Genomic DNA, 22,253 nt, shown 5'->3' with positions numbered 1-22,253 from the left:
CACTAAGCTAGGCACCAACCCCTATATCACTAGGTGAGTTGAAAACTGGTTCACAGATAGAACCCAGTGTGAAAGTAGCTGACTCCAATTCAGAGTGCCGACCAGTCACAAGTGGAGTCCCACAGGGTTCGGGTCCTTGGTCCTCTCCTGTTTGGTATCTACTTCTCTGAAGTCCAGGCCAACACGAAGGGTCACTGGCTGACAAAATTTGCAGACGATTGCAAATTGGGAGCTATTAACTCTCCAAGCGATGTTGACATCCTACAGAAAAGCCTCACTGAGATCAACAACTGGTGTCAGAACCATGGCCTTATGATCAATGCCAAAAAACATGTCATCCCCTTTGGGAAAAACCCGGTTCACATGAATTACCACATCGATGGTAGTCCACTGAGCACAAGAGTTATAAGGCATCTGGGAACAAAGGGCGACAGCAACCTTTCTTTTGACCACCACATTGCCACTGTGGTCAGAAAGTCCCTCTATGTGGCACATCTCATTACTAAGGGTTTTGCATCCAGAAAGAAAGGTCATTGTCTCCCTCTACTCTTCTCTCATTAGGCCAATCAAGTACAATGTCCCATTTGGCATGCACCTCACTAGACACCTGCAACAACTGGAGAGGCCGCAAAAGTGCCTTACAGAGAGGATCCTAGGTCTTAAACACGTGTCCTATATGGACAGGCTTAAAAAAACTCCAACTATTCTCTGTCTCATACCGCCTACTTGGAGGCGATCTCTGCTTGACTTACAAAGCCATGTCTGAACCAGCTCCGTTAGAAATGCTACATCTAACGAAATCCCATTCCCTCCACACCACACGCTCCAGAGACCTCAACCTCATTACCACAATCAACAGAACATGCTGGAGGGACAGGTTCATAACAGAGAGACTGCCCATGCTATGGAATAGACTTCCCATACATGTCAAGCAGAGGACCTCACTGGCCCTCCAAGAGAAATCTTGATGAGTGGATGGGAAATAGAAAATTCACCCCGGGGAGCACTCCAGTGGCTCTGCTCGACAGAGGCACTGGGAAACTAAGGTCGGATGGCACAATGCCAGGGTAATTCTATGGGCTAGGCTTGTAAAGGCTCCAGAGCCATTAGCCTAGTACACACCTATGAACACTTAGAACAGCCCAACCAATTACTTAACAGTTTTAGGAGGCAAAAAGAAGCTTAAGTACCTACAGAAAACGAAGGGGAAAAAATCTGTAAAGACTGACTAGAGCTCAGGCGTTAATTCAGGAACCTGCACAATGTTGACAAATATGTTAGGAAACCCACTGCCACACTAATCATCTGGGAGATGTCCAAGTAACAATCACTATGCTTCCACTAAACATTCTAATCACACAAGTGGCATGGAAAAAGTGAACAGTGAGAAATTCCTGAAGCCACCAATTAACTACACTGCAAGTGGTACCAGGCCAGCTGCTTCAGACTCATTACAGTCCGTGTCAAAGCTGAAATGTTGTTTCCTCAAGCATTTCTTGCATGCAAAATGGTCATGGCAGACACAGTTGGGGGCATAACTGTGCTCATTTTAACACAGTTGGGGGCATAACTGTGCTCATTTTAACTCCAAAACAATATGCTAGCGCAAAGGTACACGAGTGCTCTGGTGGGTAGCAAAGTCTACTAAGTACAAGTGTCCACCTGTGAGGAAAATATTTTTGCTAGAAAACAAACTGGTGCAGCTTTGTCATATAACTGTGGTACATATATATTTTCTTCTTTTGCAATGCAGTGCAGAGGCCAAGTGCTATTTAGTTTACAATCATATAATTGAGGCATGGTTGCATGTCACAACAGAATCAATCTTGTGCGTGTCAGCCAATTAAAATAGTGTGTTGGCTGTTGCGACAAGCTGCAAGGAAATACAGCTTTTTTCAGTCATTCATTCTTCCCTTCAACAATTGTCATGAGCTACTGAGAGTTGTGCAGAATGGATGAGATATAGCTGGGAATGCTGAAAGCAAAGGACACTGCTGGGGCTTTGTAGCTAAAAAGTCTTTTCAGTGTTGCATGGAAGCAGAACGGTCAACTTCACTCATTTTGGAAGAATGTCCCGATTGTCAAGCCTCATCTACCCCTGCACATGGTAGCCCTATTTCTGGATTAGTCCCTATTTTCAAGGCTTGGTCTATCGCTTCACACAATTTTCTGAACCATCATCACTTGCGATTTTTGAAGTGGTGTACTACACAGAAAACCACACCACATAACCAACATACTAGTGGCAACAATTTAAAAAAGAACAGATATCTAATATTCCTCTTTTGATGAAGTTAAAAATAAATGAACTATACAGTAAAATTCTACCACAAAAGGTCATTAAAGTCTACAGATTTTTCTGAAATTTACGGTAACCCCTAACAAAGAGCAAAACGAGCGTAATGAGTCTCTTGCAAGAATCAGTGAATCCTTTGTGGGGGACATAAGCCAGCTGTTAAAATGAGAACATCTATAACCCAAGCTGGGCTGCTACTGCTGCCATAACCTTATACCCATGGGAGGGGTGAGACCAAAGGGCACCACGCTGAACTGGAAATGACTGGCTCCCAGCCAGAGCAGTAAGAACCTTCTGGACTGACTGGCCAATATGATGTGAACGTCATTAAGATCCACAAGTGTCATGAAGATCAATAGACCACATCCAGTAGTCTTTCCAAAGGAAATGCTGTCAGATCAGATGACTGAGGGAACTTCATAAAATTTCCTTTCGCAACAGAGGGGTCCAGAAACCTCATCAGACTCTGATATATCCTTGGGGGAATCCGTCGTCTCTCCCTGGGTCTTTGCTTCACCTTATCCAAAGTCTTCCTGGAAGAAGAGAACCCAGAAATAGAAGGCACCAAGTCTCACATTTGAGCAAGGAGAAGGTCCATCAGAACCAACTTAGAGCAGTAATCAAATAAAGCTCTAGGTCAAAAGAGCAAAAGTTGCAAAATTCCTTAAGGTTGTGTGGATCCTGAAGCAGACTCTTACAGCCACAGGTCACACATTTTAAAACCTGAAACCTTATCAGACATGGCGAGTATGCACGCACACAAAAAAGGAAGGAAAGCCTTCCACAAAAGACCCAATAGGTCCAATACACAAACAAGGACTAGAAAGTTTCAAAAGCCAAAATTCCAAAGGACATAAGCTACTACTCCTACAAAAAAAAAGTACAGTTGTATACCTACCATAAATGTAGATGTTAGAGTGTATTCACTGTTGCAGTCATTACTCTTGGGTTATCCTGCTGGTAGGCTACCCTCAGTCGGCCAGAATTCCAAAGTCTAGGTCCGGCGTCGGTTGCTGTCGCCTCTTCCCTGACGTCAGTGCGCCAGGGGGTATAAAAGATGCAGCAGAAGCCATTTTCCTCTATTTCTTGCCCCAGATGTCAGGAGCCCCCACATTGGTAGACTGCAAAATATGCCAATACAAATGCATGCACAAAAATGCCATTTCCTTCATCTACAAGCAAATACACCAAACAGGTTGTATAGGATAGAGAAGTGCAGATAAACCCCAGTAAAGAAAAGGGGGATGGTGGGTGGGTAACCTGGACTGCAACAGTGAACACACTAACATCTACATTTATGGTAGGTACACAACTGTACTATGTTCATCGTGTTTCACTGTTGCAGTCATTACTCTTGGGTTGAATCCCAAAGCTGAGGAAGGGTGGCTGGGCTAAATAGGATTAGGAGAGGCAATAAGGCCCTGCAGAACTGCAGTGGCAAAGCCTGCTCTGGATTTAGAGTACAGAGGTAAGTGGTAATGCTTTGTGAAGGTGTGCACTGAACTCCAAGCTGCAGCCTCTAAGATATCTTTGGTTGGTACTCCTCTGAGGAAGGCTGCTGCTCTTGTGGAATGAGGCCAAATGCCCTTAGGCACTGATTTGCCATGTTGAAAATAGCAGAAACGGATGCAATGGCCTATCCATTTTGAAATAGATAGCCTTTCCTTGTGATCCTGCAGCATATGACACTAAAAGTTGCTCAGTCTTTCTGAAAGCTTTAGTTCTGTCCAAGTAGAATCGTTACTGCCTGTGTATGTCCAAAGAATGCAGAATTTTCTCACCCTTGTTCTGTGGATTAGGATAAAAGGTTGGCAAGTGAATGCTTTGGTTAAGGGTCACATTGGACACCACCTTAGGCATAAATGTAGGGTTTGTCCTCAGAGAAACCCTGCCTGGATGAAAAATGATGAAAGGTTCCACAGCCATGAGTGCTTGTAACTCTGACACTCGCCTTGCTGAGGTTATTGCTAGGAGCAGAGCTGTTTTCCAGGATAAGGATTTTATATCTGCTGTTGATGCTGGCTTGAAAGGAGGCAGTGTGAGTTTTTCCAAAACATAATTGAGGTCCCAGGCTGGAATTGGTGCTCTCCTTGGAGGCCTGATGTTTTTGGCCCCTTATTAAAGGATGAGAAAAGATAGGTGGTTCCGTATTGTAATGGGCTGAAATGGCAGAGGCAGGAATCTTAATTGATGAGAAGGAAAGGCCTTTGGTTCAGCATCTCAGTTAGGTATTGTAAAATCTGAGGGATATTTGGTACACACGTGTCAATGCCTTGTTCCTGGTTCCAAGCATAGAATCTCTTCCATTTTTCTGCATAAGATTTTCTGGTGCTGGGCCTCCTGGCCTCCAAAATAACATCCATAATAGCTTTTGAAAGTGGAGTGTTCTGAATGGCTACATTATCCGCCATGCTGTCAGATTTAAGGTCCTGAGTTGGCTGTGCAGAATTTGATTGTTTTGTTGGGTCAGCAAGTCAGAAGTTTGAGGCAATATCCATGCTGGACCTTGAGACAAGCTCTTTAGGATTGGGTACCAGTGCTGGTGTGGCCAGTCTGGTGCAATCAGTATAATTTTTGGTTTCTCTTGTCTGACCTTTAAACGTACCCTGGGAAGGAGAGTCAGTGGGGGAAAGCATATACAGTTAGTTTTTTCCAGCTGAAGGATAGGGCGTCCACTTTCCATGCTTGTTTGTGATAAATCCTTGTGCAAAATCTCTGCAATTGGTAGTTGTGAGGGGAGGCAAATAGATCTATGTCTGGGCATCCCCATTTCCTTATTATCATGAAGACGACTTGTGGATCCAGTTTCAATTCGTGGGGATCCATGAGGTTTCTGCTTAGTTCATTTGCCAGAGTATTTGTTTTTCCTGGCAGGGATTGTGCTTGCAGGTGAATTTGAAAAGTCAATGTTGTGTCCCATAAGGTCATTGCTTGTCTGCAAAGGGGGTAGGAATGTGTACCGCCCTGCTTGTTATGTTCCACATGACCATGATTGATGTGAAGATGAATCTGGTTTGCAGGCCATGTGCCCTGAATACATTTTCCTGCCATATGGGCTCCCCAGGCATAATCTAATGCATCCGTTGTCAGTGTCTGTCCGGCTGTGGGTAAACTGAATGGCAGACCCTTGTTGAGGTGACAGGCTTCTGCCCACCATCGAAAATCCTGTTGCAGGCAGGGAATGAGTGCAATTACCGTCTCCAGGCTGTGGCAATGCAGAGTCCAAACACTTTTTAGATACCATTGTAGTTTCCTCATATGCAGTCTGGCATATGGAATTAGTAGAATGCAGGATGCCATGAAACCCAAAGCCTGCAGGATTTTCCTTGCAGATAGGTGTTTTTTTGTTGCCAATTTCTTGAAGTAAGAAGTCAGTTGCTTTTGTTTGTCTGGCGTGAGATAAGCCATCTGGGCAGTTGTATTTAAGCTTGCACCCAAGAATATTATCTCTTGAGAGAGCACTAGTTTAGATTTCTTTTTGTTCACTGTGAACCCTAAGCCAATTAGTAATCTTTTTACAAACACCAGATGCTTTAGCTGCTTGAATTAGGCAGTCGTCCAAGTAGGGATATATCTGAATTCCTTTTTGTCTGTAATACGCAATTACTGGTGCCAAGCATTTTGTGAAGACCCTGGGCGCAGTAGATAAGCCAAAGGGCAGTGCAGAGAACTGGTAATGCATTGAGCCAGCTATGAATCTGAGGCATCTTCTGCAAGATTGTCTGATTGCGACATGCAGGAATGCCTCTTTTAGGTCCAAAGTTACGAGCCAAGCCTTCTTGCCCAGCATGGGCAGTAGCTGCTGTAGAGTCAACATCTTGAATTTTGGAACTTCCAGAAATATATTTAGTATAGACAGGTCCAGTATTGGTCTCCAGGTTTTGTCCTTTCTGGGTACTAGGAAAAGTCTGGAGTAAAATCCTTGCCCCTGCTCTTGTTGTGGTACTCGCTGAATGGCCCTCATGTCCATGAGGGCTGTAATTTGTTTTTGTGCCTCTGCCCATTGATTGTGTGACAGGTCTGGCATACCTTTTGACCTTGGTAGAGTGTGAAAATGGAACCTGTAGCCTTGGGACACTATGTTCAGGGCCCATTTGTCTTGGGTAACCATTTGCCAATTTGATGAAAAAAGTGCTAGTTTCCCCCCCAAGGGGGCTGCCAAAAGAGAAGTGCTTGGTACTGGTAGAGGAAAGTCATTGGGACGGTTTCCTGTAAGGTTGTGATTTGTCTTCTCTGCCTTTGGATGCAGGAGCACCACATTGTTTAGGCCTGTATGAACCTTGAGGCTGAGATCTGCCTCTGGGATGCCTGTATCTGCCTCTTTGTGGTCTGACACTGGAAAGAACCAATTTTTGGAAGGCCAGCTCCTGCTAAACCTGGTGGCTGTACCTATAGGAAATCTGACTGTCTGCATGGATTTTGCTTTATTCTCCATTTTTTCAAAACCTCTTCTGCTTTAGTACCAAACAAAGTATCATGCTGTAATGGTGCATCTAATAATTTTGCTTTAACACGATCAGGCAGAGTCTGTTCTTTTAACCAAGCATGCCTTCTAATAACAGAACCTGCAACAGCGGCCCTGCAAGAGGCCTCCAGTGAATCATAACCACATTGCAAAGTATGCTTTCCCACTTGTTCAGCTGCATGCAATAAATCCTGCAATTCCTTGTTCTCTGAACATTCAGTATTTCTCAACAATTTCTGTTTAAGCAGTGACAGTAAATATTGCTGATATTTAAGCATATGAAACTGACAATTTAAAGCCCTAACAGCCAGGGTAGCAGAAGTGTAGACTCCCCCCCCATCTGTCTAGAGCCCTGGAATCCCTATCAGAGGGGACAGGGGTTTTTGCAGTGGAAGCTCTAACCCCCTTGGGACCCCGAGATATAGTTTCTAGGACAGCAGCAGGGTTTTTATATAGGAATTTACGAGAATCCTGGACCCTGTAGTATCTGTCTGGCTTAGCATGTGCAGGGGGTAAAAAGTCTGGGGACAAGCCGGACTCTGAAAATACATCATCTACAATGTCTAGAACAGGTAGAATAGCAAGTGGTCTGTGCTGAGAAAGTAGCAGAAACTCTCTGAGCATTTTCTTAGATTCAGAATAATCTTGGCTCTCCCAGTGGAAATGCACCCTCATGGTATGCGGGGTTTCCCCAAAAGAATAATCCTCAGGAGGAGAGGCTGAAGGAATGGATTCTTCAGCATCAGAATCCTCCTAGGGAAGCATGGAGTAATCCTGTTCAGGAGAGGAATTAGAGGAAATAGAAACCTGATCAGAAGAATCATACTCCGTCTCTTGCCTAGGCCTCTTATCAGGAGGGGGATGGGAGCCCCTGATCAAAGTAATTAGGTTTAAGCATAATAAGCAAGAATAGAGGTAGAGTCAATAGAAGTTAGGGGGCTGGAGGGAGTGTAACCAGGACTGCAACAGTGACACTCGAACATCTACCTTTATGGTAAGTGTACACAACTGTACTATGTTCTTTGTGTTTCACTCTTGCAGTCAATACATTTGGGTATATTCCCAAAGCTAAGGAAGGGAGGAGGTAATTAGATAGCATTAGAACCAGCTATAATGCCCTGCAAGACTGCAGTGGCAAAACCAGCTCTGGATTTAGAAAAAATTGGCAAGTGGTAATGCTTGGTGAAGGTATGTACAGAACTCCAGGTAGAAGCTTCTAGGATGTCCCTGGTAGGGACACCTCTGAGAAAGGCTGTAGAGGTAGCTGCAGCCCTGGTTGAATGTGGTCTCATCCCCTGTGGGGTAGGTTTTTCATGGTGCTTATAGCATAAATGAATGCAATGAACTATCCACTTAGAAATGGTTTGCTTTGAAATGGCCTTCCCCACTGCCCCTGCAGCAAATGCAACCAGTAGCTATTCAGATTTCCTGAGAGGCTTAGTCTCGTCCAAGTAAAATCTAAGTTGTCTGTGCACGTCCAAGGAGTGCAGTATTCATTCCCCTTTGTTCTGTGGATTAGAAAAGAAGGTTTGCAAATGAATAGACTGATTAAGGGCCACACAGGATACCACCTTGGGCATAAAGGAGCGATTGGTCCTGTACACCCTGTCCACATGAGAGATGATGAAAGGCTCCACTGCCATGAGGGTCTGTAATTCAGACACCCTTCTTGCTGAAGTGATGCTAGAAGGAAGGCTGTTTTCCAAGAAAGGAATTTCAACTCTGAGTGAGCTTTTCCAATACAAAGTTAAGGTCCCAGGCTGGAGTAGGGGCTCTCCTGGGTGGTCTTAAGTTTTTGGCCCCTCTGAGGAATTGCTTCAGTAGTGGATGAAAGAAGAGGGGTGGCTCTGTATTATAATGAGCTGAAATGGCAGAGGCATGAAAAGGAAAGGCCCTTCTGAAGCATCTTAGTTAAGTATCGACGAATGTGAGGTAAACTGGGCACAGTTGTATCCATCCCCTGTGTTTGGTTCCAGGAACAGAATCTTTTCCACTTTTCAGCACAGGATTTTCTAGTACTAGGCCTCCTTGCCTCCAGAATGACATCCATCACTTGTTTACTGAGGGATGGTAACGGAGAGATCATGAAATTAGCCAGGCTGCAAGATTCAGGGTTTGAAGCTGTGGGTGCAGAATCTGGCCCTCCTGCTGGGACAGCAAGGCAGGGGTCTGAGAGGCAGGTGCCATGGTTCCAGAAGTGACACTGCACAAGAGGGGGTACCAGTGTTGGCGTGGCCAGTCTGGTGCAATAAGTATTGTCCTTGGTTTGTACTGTTTGATCTTTAGTAGCAGTCTGGAGAGGAGAGACAGAGGGGGAAAGGCATAAACTGATAGTTTTTTTCATGTGAAGGACAGGGCATCCGCTTTCCAAGCTTGTCTGTGGGGAGTCCTTGTGCAGAATTTGTCCAACTGTTAGTTCTGAGGGGAGGCAAACAGGTCTCTCTCTGGGCTCCCCCATTTGTTTCTCAAAATGTTGAATGTCTTTGGATCCAGTTTCCACTCATGCAGGTCCATGAGATTTCTGCTTAGGTGGTCTGCCAGTGTATTTGGCTTGCCTGGCAGGAATTGAGCTTGTAGGTGCACTTGGTAGTTCAAGGCTGTGTTCCATAGAGGCAAGGCTAGTATGCAGAGTGGGTTCCCCCCTGCTTATGTACCACGTAACAGTGGTGATGTCTGTCTTTACCAATAATTGTCCTGGAAGAATGTGGTCTTTGAAGGCTGTCAGAGCATTCTGTACAGCTAACATTTCTTTTTAATTGATATGCAAGTGCATTTGCCTCGGGTTCCATTTGCCCTGAATGCACTGCCCTGCCAAGCGAGTCCCCCATGCATAGTCTGATGCGTCTGTTAGGGTTTGGGCGGCAGGGGGTGGAGTGAATGGCAGTCCCTTGTTTTGGTGGCAGGCTTCTGCCCACCAAAGGAACTCTATCTTTAGACAGGGTATGATAGGAATCATTGATTCTAGGTCCTGAGAATGTTGACACCATAGGCTTTTTAGATACCATTGTAGTTTCCTCATATGCAGTCTTGCATATGGAATTAGTAGAATGCAAGAGGCCATGAACCCCAGGGCTTGCAGTATTTTCCTTGCAGACAGCTGGGTCTTTGTGGCCAGTTTTTTTAAATAGGCTGTCAAGTGAGGTAGGCCATCTGGGAAGTTGTATTCAAGCTTACTCCCAGGAATACAATTGGTTGGCAGGGTACTAGATGTGATTTCTTTTCGTTTATGGTGTACCCCAGAAAAGTTAGTAATTTCTTTACAAATACCAGTTGGTTTAATAGTATGTCTAATTCAGGCAGAAAAGACAGTACAATCATCCAGGTATGGGTATATTTGAATATTTCTATGCCTGCAAAATGCAATGACTGGAGCTAGGCACTTTGTGAATACCCTGGGCACAGTAGATAAGCCAAAGGGCACTGCAGAAAACTGCACGTAGCCTGCTCTGAAGCGTAGGTATCTTCTGCAAGATTCAATTATTGGGATGTGCAGGCAGGCTTCCTCTAAATACAGTGTTGCCAACCAGGCATTTCTGCCTAGCATGGGAAGCAGCTGATGAAGAGTTAGCATTTTGAATTTTGGGATTACCAAAAAAGTGTTTAGGATAGACAGGTCCAGGATAGGGCGCCAGGAATAGTCTTTTCTGGGTACCAGGAAAAGTCTTGAGTAGAAACCTTGCCCCCATTCTTCTTCTGGGACAGGCTGAATAGCCCTGATGCTTAGAAGAGAGAGAACTTGTTTTGAGCCTCTGCACACTGACTTGCAGGTAGGTCTGGCCAACCGTTTGGGGTTGGTAAGGAGAGGAAGTGAAATCTGTATCCTTGGGAAACTATTTAAAACCCATTTGTCCTGGGTAATGAGTTCCCAATTTTTTGCATGCAGGGCAATCTTTCCCCCTAAAGGAACAGTCAGTTGAGCAGGGCTTGGAAGATTTAAAGTTAAGTCATTAGGACAGTTTACCACGGGGGGGGGGGGGGGGGTCTTACTACTCCCTGCTTTGGAAGTGGGAGCCCCCAACTGCTTAGGCCTGTGAGTACCTTGGGACTGAAGCCTGGGTGGTCTGCTGGTTCTGGGTTTGGACTGAAGGCCTGGAAGAGGCAGGAAAGGACAAATTCTTAGACGGCCAATGCCTACTAAATCTGGGAGGCTGTATTTGCAGGAAATCTTTAACAGTTTGCATAGATTTAGCTTTTTACTCCATCTTTTCAAGTACTACTACTGCTTTGTTGCCAAACAGGCGGTCTTGGTTTAAGGGAGCATCCAGTAATTTAGCTTTAACATGATCTGCCAAGGATTGCTCCTTAAGCCAAACATGCCTTCTAAGTACAGACCCAGTGACAGCAGCCCTGCAAGATGCCTCTTAATGAATCAAAACCACATTGCAAAGTATGTTTTCCAACTTGTTCAGTAGAATGCATTAAATCCTGTAAATCTTTATTTTCAGCACAGTCAGGAATCATCATCATTTTCTGTTTAAACAATCCAATAATATGTTGCTGATACTTTAACATATGAAACTGGCAGTTTAAGGCCCTAATGACCAAGTTGCAGAAGTGTATACCTTCTTACCTCATCTATCCAGCGCCCTGGAATCTCTATCAGAGGTGGTAGGATTTTTGGCATTAGTAACCTTAATGCTCTTGGGTCCTTGTGAAATGGTCTCAGGATCCGCAGTAGGATTTTTAAAGAGGAACTTGTGAGAGTCATGTACCCTGCAATACCAATCAGGTTTCCTGGGAGCAGGAGGTAAAGAGTTAGGGGCCAGGCTAGATTTCGAGACGGCATCATCTACAATGTCCAGTGCAGGAGGGATAGCTAAAGGCCTGTGTTGAGGTAGGAGTAAGAATTCCCTAAGCCTCTTTTTGGAGTCAGAGTAATCCTGGCTTTCCCAGTGAAAATGCTCCCCAAGTGTATGCAAGGATTCACCAAAAGAGAAATCCTCTGGAGGGGAAGCAGAGGGAATGGAGTCCTCTGCATCAGAATCCTCATAGGTAGATAAGGGCAAATGCTGGTCATCAGAGAAAACAGAAATGTCAGAATCCTGATCAGAAGAATCGGAAGGAAAATCAGTCCTAGGTCTCAGAGGGGGAAGGGTGGCTTCCTCTGATAAGAGTAATCAGGTCTTCAGTCATTCTTATTTGTTTTTTAGGCATAGGGCCCTGACCATGTGGTCTGGGTGTCAGTTTTCTAGGTATGGATCGAGTTTTAGGCCTTGAAGAAGATGGCGTTGGTTTAATATGCAAGTCAGTAGGCCGGAATACACCCTCAGAAGTCGGTGCCTGCACAGCAGGTCCGGACCCATCCAAGGTAGATCCCCAGGTTCCATAGTCTAAGAAGCATCTCGTGGCATATCGGACTCCGAATGGGTCTCAGTAGAGGCCTGCAAATCTGAAGTAGCGGGTATCAGGGGCTGTGAAAGTGCCTCACTGAGTATCAGCGAACTGGCGACTAGCTTAGAAGCATCGTCGGCAGCTTTGGACCTATGTGGTCTATCTTTGCGTTTTTCGGAATGCCGATAGTTGGGTGGCTTACCGAAGCGATTTCTGGATAATTGAACAAAGTACCAAAATATTTAGATGCGTAAATGAACCGACGAATAGTACGAGGTTTGAATAAGGCACAAAACCGACAGCGAGGTACGTGGTGGTCTGGGCCTAAGCAAGGAATGCAGTACGAATGAAATCTTTGAGGTATTTGCTTTCCACAAGAAATACAATTGTTAACTTTTACTGACATCGATTTAGAGCAAGAAAAAGGATCCCAATGGGGTACTTAGCTTAGTTGAAGACTTCGGATCTGAAATTCGAAAACAAAAATTTCAGGAGTCGGCTGACTGGCACTTGCGAACAGCTTCTGCTTCGGGCACCACACAGCAAGAAAGACTGATGTAATGGCATTGGCTGCATGCTTTATACCCCTGAAGTCATGGAAGATGAGACGGCAACTGACACCTGCTTACTGCTTCGGGCACCGCACAGCAAGAAAGACTGATGTAATGGTGTTGGCTGCATGCTTTATACCCCCTGAAGTCATGGAAGATGAGACGGCAACCGACGCAGGACCCAAGACTTTGATAATCAGGCCGACTGAGGGCTACTGCAAGCAGATAACCCAAATGTGATGACTGCAACAGTGAAACACGAAGATAATCAGCCGCCATGCAACCTAGATCATTTTGTCTATAAACATGGCATTGCCCACAAAGCTCATCAATAAAAGAACTAGCCAGAATAAAGAGGCCATGTCTCTTCCATCCGGTCCGCATGGGGAAGGAGAGAGAAACTGTTGAAGACCAATGAAAAAAAGCAACAACTCAGATGGAACGGTATGGTGAATACATAACTTTTTTATCGGAAGTTGTTTTCATTTGGTCTTCAACCTGTGGGTCAGAGTCCTCAGCTACCAATAAACTCTGGGAGGTCATCATGGAAGGATGTTATAGAGCACAGCTGAGCCAAAGGATGCCCTGCCCCTGGAAAGGTCCAATTTATAATGGGAGATATATGTGTATGATGATGCCCAGGTAAGCTGCAGAGCAAATATCATCTAAGGAAACCCTGGACCAAAAGGCTGCAGAAGTAGCAACAGACCTAGTGGAATGCGCCCGGACATGCCCTGGTGGGGATAACCCTATGGCTCGACAGGCTAACGAAATGTACTCGGAAATCCATCGAGCAATAGTAACTTTAAAGACGGGCTTTCCTAAGAAGGGTTTAGAAAAGGAAACAAAAAGTTTATCAGACTTGCAAAAAGATTCTGTTCTATGCCAACAAAACCATAGTTGCCTGTAAACATCAAGCAGGAGCAATGTGTACTCTCCTTTATTTTGGAAATTTGGAAAGAAAATTGGCAGATTGATGACCTGGTTAATATTAGATTCTGATGCCACTTTCAGAAGGAATGACTGATTTGCCCACAGGGATACCCTGTCTTTATGAAATGCCATATAAGGGGGGCTTGACAGATAAGGCTTGGATCTCCGAAACTCTCTTGGCTGAGGTAACTGCAACCAAAAAAGGCTGTCTTTCAAGACAGGAACTGCAACTCAACCGTAGCCACTGGCTCAAAGGAGGGAGAAACTAGAGCCTGCAGCACCAAGGTGAGATCCCAAGGGGGCAGTGGGTCCTTAACTGGAAGCTTAAGGAGAAAGGAACCTTTCAAAAAGGCCTAACAAAGCTTGGACGTAGTCAAAGCCGCCGCATTCTCTACTGTGTGAAAATTAGAGATTGCTGCCAATTGTACCTTTACCGTAGAGAAACTAGCGCCTGGATTAAAAATATCTGCCCAAAACTCCAAAATGGCAGAAATGGCGCAGTAAAATGATCCAGATCACACTGAGAAGCCCAGATCGAGAAACTCTTCATTTACTCAAGTAAGCCTTCCTGGTAAATTTGCGAGCCGCTAGCAAAATCTTCTTAACACGAGAAGACAGCCCAGGAGTCCTAACTAGCAAGGGAAAGTACAGTTGTGTACACTTACCATAAATGTAGATGTTCGAGTGTATTCACTGTTGCAGTCATCACATTTGGGTTATCTGCCTGCAGGTAGCCCTCAGCCGACCTGAATACCAGAGTCTTGGGACTTCTGTGGCAGATGCGGTCGCTTCTTCCATGACGTCAGGTCATTAGGGGTATAAAACAAACAGCCGACGCCATTAAATCAGTTTTTCTTGCCCCAGATGTCAGGTGCCACCAAAATAGGAAGCAATTACATGGTGTGGAACAGCCCCAGCAAAAAGCAAATACACAGTGTAAGATATGCCAAACCAAAAAAGATAGTTGAAAACAGACAATCAGGGGGCTGGAGCGAGGGTAACCAAGACTGCAACAGTGAATACACTCGAACATCTAAATTTATGGTAAGTGTACACAACAGTACTATGTTCTTCGTGTTTCACTATTGCAGTCATCACATTTGAGTTGATTCCCAAAGCTAAGGAAGGGTGGCGGTAGATTAAGAAGCATCAGGCCTGGCAATCAGGCCCTGTAAGACTGCTGTGGCAAATCCAGCTCTGGATTTAGAAAAGATGGGCAAGTGGTAATGCTTGGTGAAAGTGTGTACAGAGCTCCAGGTTGCAACTTCCAGGATGTCCCTGTTAGGGACTCCTCTGAGAAATGCAGTAGAGGTAGATGTAGCCTTAGTGGAATGTGTTATTATCCCCTGTGGGGTAGGTTTTCCATGGTGCTTGTAGCAGAAATGGATGCAGTGTGCTATTCATTTTTTTTTTATTTTTATTTAACATTTGTTGACCGGGAATGTCCGACTAGGTTCAACAGAGCCTGTTTTCAGCGGAGGCCCGGGGAGAAACGCTCCAGATGCATGTCTTTGGAATTTAGATATGGTTTGCTTTGAAATGGCTTTCCCCTCTGCCCCTGCAGCAAAGCTGACTAGCAGCTGGTCAGATTTTCTGAGAGGCTTAGTCCTGTCCAAATAGAATCTAAGCTGTCTGTGCAGGTCTAGAGAATGCAGTATCCTTTCCCCTTTTTTTGAAGATTAGGGGAAAAAGTAGGCAAATGAATGGACTGGTTTAAAGCTACATTAGACACCACCTTGGGCATAAAATGTACAGTTTTGTACCTACCATAAATGTAGATGTTCGAGTGCTCATACAGCTGCAGTCATTACAGATGGGTTATCCTGCCGTCAGGCGGGTCCTCGGTTGGCCGAATTCCAAAGTCTAGGTCCGGCGTCGGTTGTCGCTTCTTCCCTGACGTCAGTGCGGCAGGGGTATAAAAGAGGCAGCCGACGCCATCTTCTTCAGTTTTTCTTGCCCCACATGTCAGGTGCCCCCAGAAGGAAGGCAAAACAAACTTATGTAATCATGCAATATAGAGTAATAAAAAAACAGTAGTTGCAAGCAAATACGCCATAAAAGAATACCCCAAATAGGTTGTATGAGAATATGTTTGTCATAAGGCCTGTCCTAAGAGGGGACGGAGGGGGGGAACCTGGACTGCAGCTGTATGAGCACTCGAACATCTACATTTATGGTAGGTACAAAACTGTACTATGTTCATCGTGCATACAGCTGCAGTCATTACAGATGGGAAGAATCCCAAAGCTAAGTAGGGGTGGCAGGCACTAAGTGGAACTAGGAGGAGCATGGATGCCCTGCAAGACAGCTGTGGCAAATCCCGCTCTAGATTTAGAGTATAGTGGAAGGTGATAGTGTTTGGAGAAAGTGTGCACTGAACTCCAAGTGGCTGCTTCCAAAATGTCCTTGGTAGGAACCCCCTTGAGGAAAGCTGCAGAGGTAGCTGTGGCCCTGGTGGAGTGGGATCTGATGCTTGAAGGCACAGCTTTTCCATGAAATGAGTAACAAAAGCGTATGCAGTGGGCCATCCATTTTGAGATGGTCTGTTTGAAAATAGCCTTTCCTTGAGCACCTGTAGCATAGGACACAAAGAGTTGCTCGGATTTCCTGAATGGCTTTGTCCTGTCCAAATAATAACAAAGTTGTCTGTGAATGTCCAAGGTAGGGTTGGTTCGTAAGGAAACTCTGTCCTGATGGAAAATGATGAAAGGTTGCACAGCCATGAGGGCCTGTAGCACCGAAACCCTGCGTGCTGAGGAGATAGCCAGAAGGAAGGCTGTTTTCCATGACAAGTGTTGTAGTTCTGTTGAAGCAGCTGGCTCGAAGGGAGGAAGGGTCAGCTTTTCCAATAGGAAGTTGAGGTCCCAAGCAGGGACTGGTGGTTTCCTTGGGGGTTTTATATTCTTTGCCCCTCTGAGGAACTGTCTTAAGAGAGGATGAGAGAATAAAGGAGGATCTGTGTTGTACTGTGCAGAAATGGCTGAAGCGTGGATTTTGATGGAGGAGAAGGAAAGTCCACTGTAACATCTCAGCTAGGTACTGTAAAATTTGAGGTAAATTTATTGCCCAAGGATTCTGGCCCTTTTCTTGATTCCAGGCACAAAATCGTTTCCATTTGGCAGAGTAGGCTTTTCTAGTAGAAGGTCTTCTGGCCTCCAAGATGATATCCTTCACATCCTTGGAGAGAAGGGTCTGTTGGGAAATCAAGGGATTCTCCATGCAGCTAGATTTAGGGTTTTGAGCTGGCTGTGAAGAGTCTTGAAGTTGTGCTGGGACAACAGAAGAGGGACTAGAGGTAGGATCCATGGTGGGGAATGTGTCAGGTTCTTCAAGAGCGGATACCAGTGTTGTCTTGGCCAATCTGGAGCAATGAGAATAATTTTCGGCCTCTCTGCTCTGGCTTTTAATAGAACTTTCGGCAGCAGAGGAAGAGGCGGAAAGGCATAGACTGTCAACGTTGTCCAATTGAAAGAAAGTGCGTCCACTTTCCAGGCTTGTGGATGATAGGTCATTGAACAAAAATTTTTTCAATTGGTAATTTCTGTGGGTAGCAAAGAGATCTATGTCTGGCTGTCCCCATGCCCGAGTTCTTTGTGAAAACTTGAGGATGCAACTTCCATTCATGTGGATGTGTCATATTTCTGCTTAGGCTGTCTGCCAGTGTGTTTTCCTTCCCTGGCAGGAATTGTGCCTGTAGTTGAATTTGCAATTCCAGTGCGGTGTTCCATAGGGTCATGGCTTGCCTGCACAGGGGGTATGAATGAGTTCCCCCCTGTTTGTTTATGTACCACATCACTGTGGTGTTGTCTGTCCTTATCAATAGCTGGCCTGGACGCAGTAGGTCTTTGAAGGCCATAATAGCATTTTGCACGGCTAGCATTTCCTTTTGGTTGATGTGTAGGTGCTTCTCTTTTTGGGACCATTTTCCCTGAATGCACTGATCTGTCATGTGTGCCCCCCAGGCGTAGTCTGAGGCATCTGTTGTGATGATTCGAGTTGCTTGAGGTACGCAGAAAGGGAGACCTATGTTTCTTTGGCATGCTTGAGCCCACCACAGAAATTCCTTTTGAAGGCATGGAATGAGTGGTATAATTGTTTCCAAGCTGTGGCTGTGTTGAGACCATAAGTTTTTTTAGGTATCATTGAAGTTTCCTCATATGCAGCTTTGCACATGGGATTAGTAGGATGCAAGATGCCATGAATCCCAGAGCCTGCAGGACGTTCCTTGCAGTCAGCCTGGTGAAGGTTGCCATTTTGCTGAAGTATTGAGACAGTTGCCCTTGTTTGTCTGGCGTGAGGTAGGCCATCTGGGTGGTTGTATTCAAGCTGGCACCCAGGAAAATTATTTGTTGAGAGGGTATTAGTTTTGATTTTTTTTTTGTTGACTGTGTATCCCAGAAAGTTCAACAGTTTTATTACAAACGTCAGGTGTTTCAAGTATGTCCTTGCTGTCCGCTTGGATCAGGCAGTCGTCCAGATATGGGTATATTTGTATTCCTTGAAGTCTGCAGAAGGCGATTACTGATGCCAGGCATTTCGTAAACACTGGGCGCAGTAGATAAGCCAAAGGGCAATGCAGAGAATTGATAATGCTTTGAACCTGCAAGAAATCTGAGGTATGTTCTGCAATCTTGTCTGATAGGGACATGCAGGTATGCCTCCTTGAGGTCCAATGTTACCAGCCAAGACTCCTTGCCCAGCATGGGAAGAAGCTGCTGTAATGTGAGCATCTTGAATTTTGGTACCTGTAAATATGTGTTTAGGATGGATAGGTCTAAGATAGGTCTCCAATCTTTGTCTTTCCTTGGTACCAGGAATAGTCTGGAATAAAACCCTTGACCTTGTTCTTCTGCACGTACCTCTTGAATCGCTTTCATGTCCATGAGAGCTGAAATTTGTTTTTGTGCCTGTGCCCTTTGATTTTGTGGCAGGTTTGGCATGCCTCTCATTTTTGGAAGGGTGTGAAAGTGGAACCTGTAGCCTCCGTCTATAATGTCCAGAATCCATTTGTCTTTTGTAACAATATGCCATTTTTTTGAGAATAATGCCAGTTTTCCGCCCAAAGGTGCTGCCATTAAAGCTTTGCTTGGCAGGTAAAGGGGGAAGTCATTGTGTCTGCTTTCTCAATGACTGTGATCCATCTTCTCCACCTCTTGGGGTTGGTGCTTGCCACTGTCTGGCTCTGAAAGATCCTTGTGGTTGCCCTCTACCCCTTGGGCGTCTGTATCTGCCCCATTGAGGTCTGTCCGTGGCTGGAAAGGACCAATTTTTTTGAAGGCCAGTTTTTGCTGAAATGTGGAGGTTGTACCTGCAGGAAATCTTTCCTCAAGGAGGCATACCTGCATGTCCCTATCAGACAAGATTGCAGAACATACCTCAGATTTCTTGCAGGTTCAAAGCATTATCAATTCTCTGCATTGCCCTTTGGCTTATCTACTGCGCCCAGTGTTTACGAAATGCATTGATTTTGCTTTTTCCTCCATTTTCTTTAGTACCTCCTCAGCTTTAACACCAAACAATACATCTTTTTGAAGAGGTGCATCTAATAATTTAGCTTTGACATGATCTGGTAAGGCTTGCTCTTTGAGCCAAGCATGTCTACGTATAACAGACCTCGTAACAGCAGCTCTACATGAGGCCTCTAAAGCATCAAAACCACACTGCAAGGTATGTTTATCCACTTGCTCTGCACCATGCAACAAATCCTGCAACTCTTAAATCTGGTTGTTCTAGTTGTGTCATTTTGCTTTTCAACTGAGGTAACAAAAACTGTTGATACTTTAACATATGGAACTGACAGTTTAATGCCCTCATGGTTAAAGTCAAAGAAGCGTAGCTAGAACAGCAACCTCCAACTTCGATTTCGATTCACTAAATATAGGTACAGCAAATGTTGTAAAGCACAAAGGGAATAGATGGCGTAGTGTAACGTAACTTCACCCCTCGGACAAACACTCCAAAACACTCAGTTCACTCAGTTAATGCCCATAGGTAAAAAAGCGAAGATCAAAAAGTACTGCCACAATCCAAAACGCTAAGCAAGGGTGATTGGAAAACTAGACTAGCCTGTAAGGAGAGCAAATGGCAGATCCTCACTGACTCTACTAGAGGTCCAGGTATTAATGAATTTATCAGCATCAAACCCTTCTTGATTTTGGATTCATAGTATTTTATTAATTATGTTCATTTTATTGGTAATTTTAGCTTGCATAGATTATTTAGTATGTGTACGTTCAGTACAACTTTTTATATGCATAATTTTTTATATAAAAAATGTTCAGACACATAGCTTGATTTTCATAAATTATAGTTGAAAATCATGATATTTAACTGCAGCTTACTAGGTTTATATGTATGTTATAGTTGTGATGAATGGCTTCAATGTCTGTTTCTTTAAGAAAAGATTCAAATGTTGGCGCCAAATTGTGTTTTTAAATAACTGACAATGATGGAATACACTAGTTCTGAGGAAGTCTGCGATGGTGCAGATGAAAGCGCTAAACTAGTGTTATTGGCTGCTGTTTCTGATGTTCCAATAAAAGTATACAGTTTTTTACATCTTGGTGGATGCGTTTGTTCACCCTTGCTTAGCGTTTTGGATTGTGGCAGTACTTTTTGATCTTCGCTTTTTTACCTATGGGCATTAACTGAGTGAACTGAGTGTTTTGGAGTGTTTGTCCGTGGGGTGAAGTTACGTTACACTCCGCCATCTATTCCCTTTGTGCTTTACAACATTTGCTGTACCTATATTTAGTGAATCGAAATCGAAGTTGGAGGTTGCTGTTCTAGCTACGCTTCTTTGGCTTGTTTTTGCAGTTGCTGGTTATTTTTCTTGGTTGTTCCCCTGAATTTTCTCATGGTTAAAGTGGCCGAGGTATACACCTTTTCCCCCCACCTTTCTAAAGCTCTGGAATCTCTCTCTGAAGGTAATGGGTTTTTAGCAGTAGAGGCCTTAATTCCCTTGGGACCCTGTGAAATAGTTTCTGGGTCAGCAGTATGGCTTTTGTATAGGAACTGGTTTGAATCAGGAACCCGGTAATACCTGTCTGGTTGAGCTGGAGGTAAAGAATCTGGATTAAGGCTGGCTTCTGTGTACACATCATCCAATATATCTAAAACAGGAGGGATAGCCAGGGGCCTATGCTGGGGGAGCAAGAGAAAATCCCTGAGCCTTTTCTTGGAATCTGAGTAATCTTGGCCTTCCCAGTGAAAGTGTTCCCTCAATGTATGTAGGGTTTTCCCAAAAGAGAAGTCCTCGGGGGGGGGGGGGGGACCGAGGGAATAGACTCCTCTGCATCAGTCTTCAAAAGGAGAATAGGCATAGTCCTGGTCCTCAGAATGTTCAGAGGTAATAGAGGATTGATCTGAGGAAGGGTAGTCTTCCGCTAATCTGGGCCTTTTGTCCGAGGGGGGTTGAGAACCCCTGATAAGAGTAATCAAATTCTCAGCCATTTTGAGCATTTGTTTTTTAGGCATGGGGCCTTGAGAGGGGGTCTGAGGTCCCTATTTTTTGGTTTTCATGGCTGCTTTAGATTTAGTGAAAGCTTTAATAGAGAAGGAGGAAGGCCTGAAGACACCTTGAGAAATGGCAGGCTTGTCTAAACTCTGAGTTTCCTCGGCAAGAGTGGCGTCGGTATCTGTAGTAGGAATGGGGACCGAGGAGCCTGCGACCTCGGGTACGGAAGACACCGGTAATGTTGTGTCATCGGTACTCAGGGGCTGCATAGGTGCCTCGCTGAGAACCGGTAGTCTGCCTTACTGTGGTGTCAGTAGTCGGTGCGGACCTCATATGTCGGTCCTTATCTTTGCGTCTTTTACTCAAAACTGGAGTTGGAGTATCCGACGACATAATATAATTAATTTTTTTACCAAAATAGTGAAGGGCGAACTCTGCCCGGCGCTTAATAGTGCACTTGTTGAATCTAGCACAAAAACGGCAGGCCGCGACTTCGTAGTCTGGGCCTAAGCAAGGTATACAGAAAGAGTGGAAATACTTATGCGGTATTTGCTTCCCACATGAAATGCAATTATTAACTTTGTCTGACATCGGTCTGAGGCAAGAAAAGTTTCCCCAATGGGGTACTTAGCTTTCAAGAAGACTTCCGGAGCTGACTGACCGGCACTTGCGAAAGTACAGTTTTGTACCTACCATAAATGTAGATGTCCGATAGATATGCAACTGCAGTCATAACATATGGGTTGTCCTGCCTCAGGCAGCCCTCTGTCGGCCGGATTCCAAAGTCTGGGTCCGGTGTCGGCTGGTGTCGCCTCCTCTCCGACGTTAGAATGGCTGGAGTATAAAGGCATCAGCCAACGCCATCTTCTTCAGTGTTTCTTGCCCCAGATGCCAGGTGCCCTCCTAGGGAAGGCTAAATTTGGTGAGTGGATAAAGAATTCCAGACATGCACAACAGTAATAAACAGATACACCATAGAGATACCCCCAGCTAATAGGAATAGGGGTAGTGGACCCATAAAGAAGGTTGCAGAGGGGTAGGAGGGTGGGAGAATCCGACTGCAGTTGCATATCTATCGGACATCTACATTTATGGTAGGTACAAAACTGTACTATGTCCTTCAAGAATGCAACTGCAGTTATAACATATGGGTTGAATACCATAGCCAAGCTGAGGGTGGGTGGAACTAAGAAAGTGATGGTGTAGCTAAAATGCCCTGTA

General features: G+C 44.8%; 1 protein-coding gene across 5 annotated transcripts in view; it reads right to left on the bottom strand.

Moving 5' to 3' along the window:
- Positions 1–22,253, bottom strand: part of FBXW11 (F-box and WD repeat domain containing 11) — a 2,367,054-nt gene that overhangs the window by 3,430 nt on the left and 2,341,371 nt on the right. The window lies entirely within an intron of this gene.

Source organism: Protopterus annectens, chromosome 4.part0 (assembly GCF_019279795.1).
Source record: "Protopterus annectens isolate FY-2018-M chromosome 4.part0, PAN1.0, whole genome shotgun sequence".
Lineage (NCBI taxonomy): Eukaryota > Metazoa > Chordata > Ceratodontiformes > Protopteridae > Protopterus > Protopterus annectens.
The sequence above is the reverse complement of the archived record's forward strand: the minus strand, read 5'-3'. Positions and strand labels throughout refer to the sequence as shown.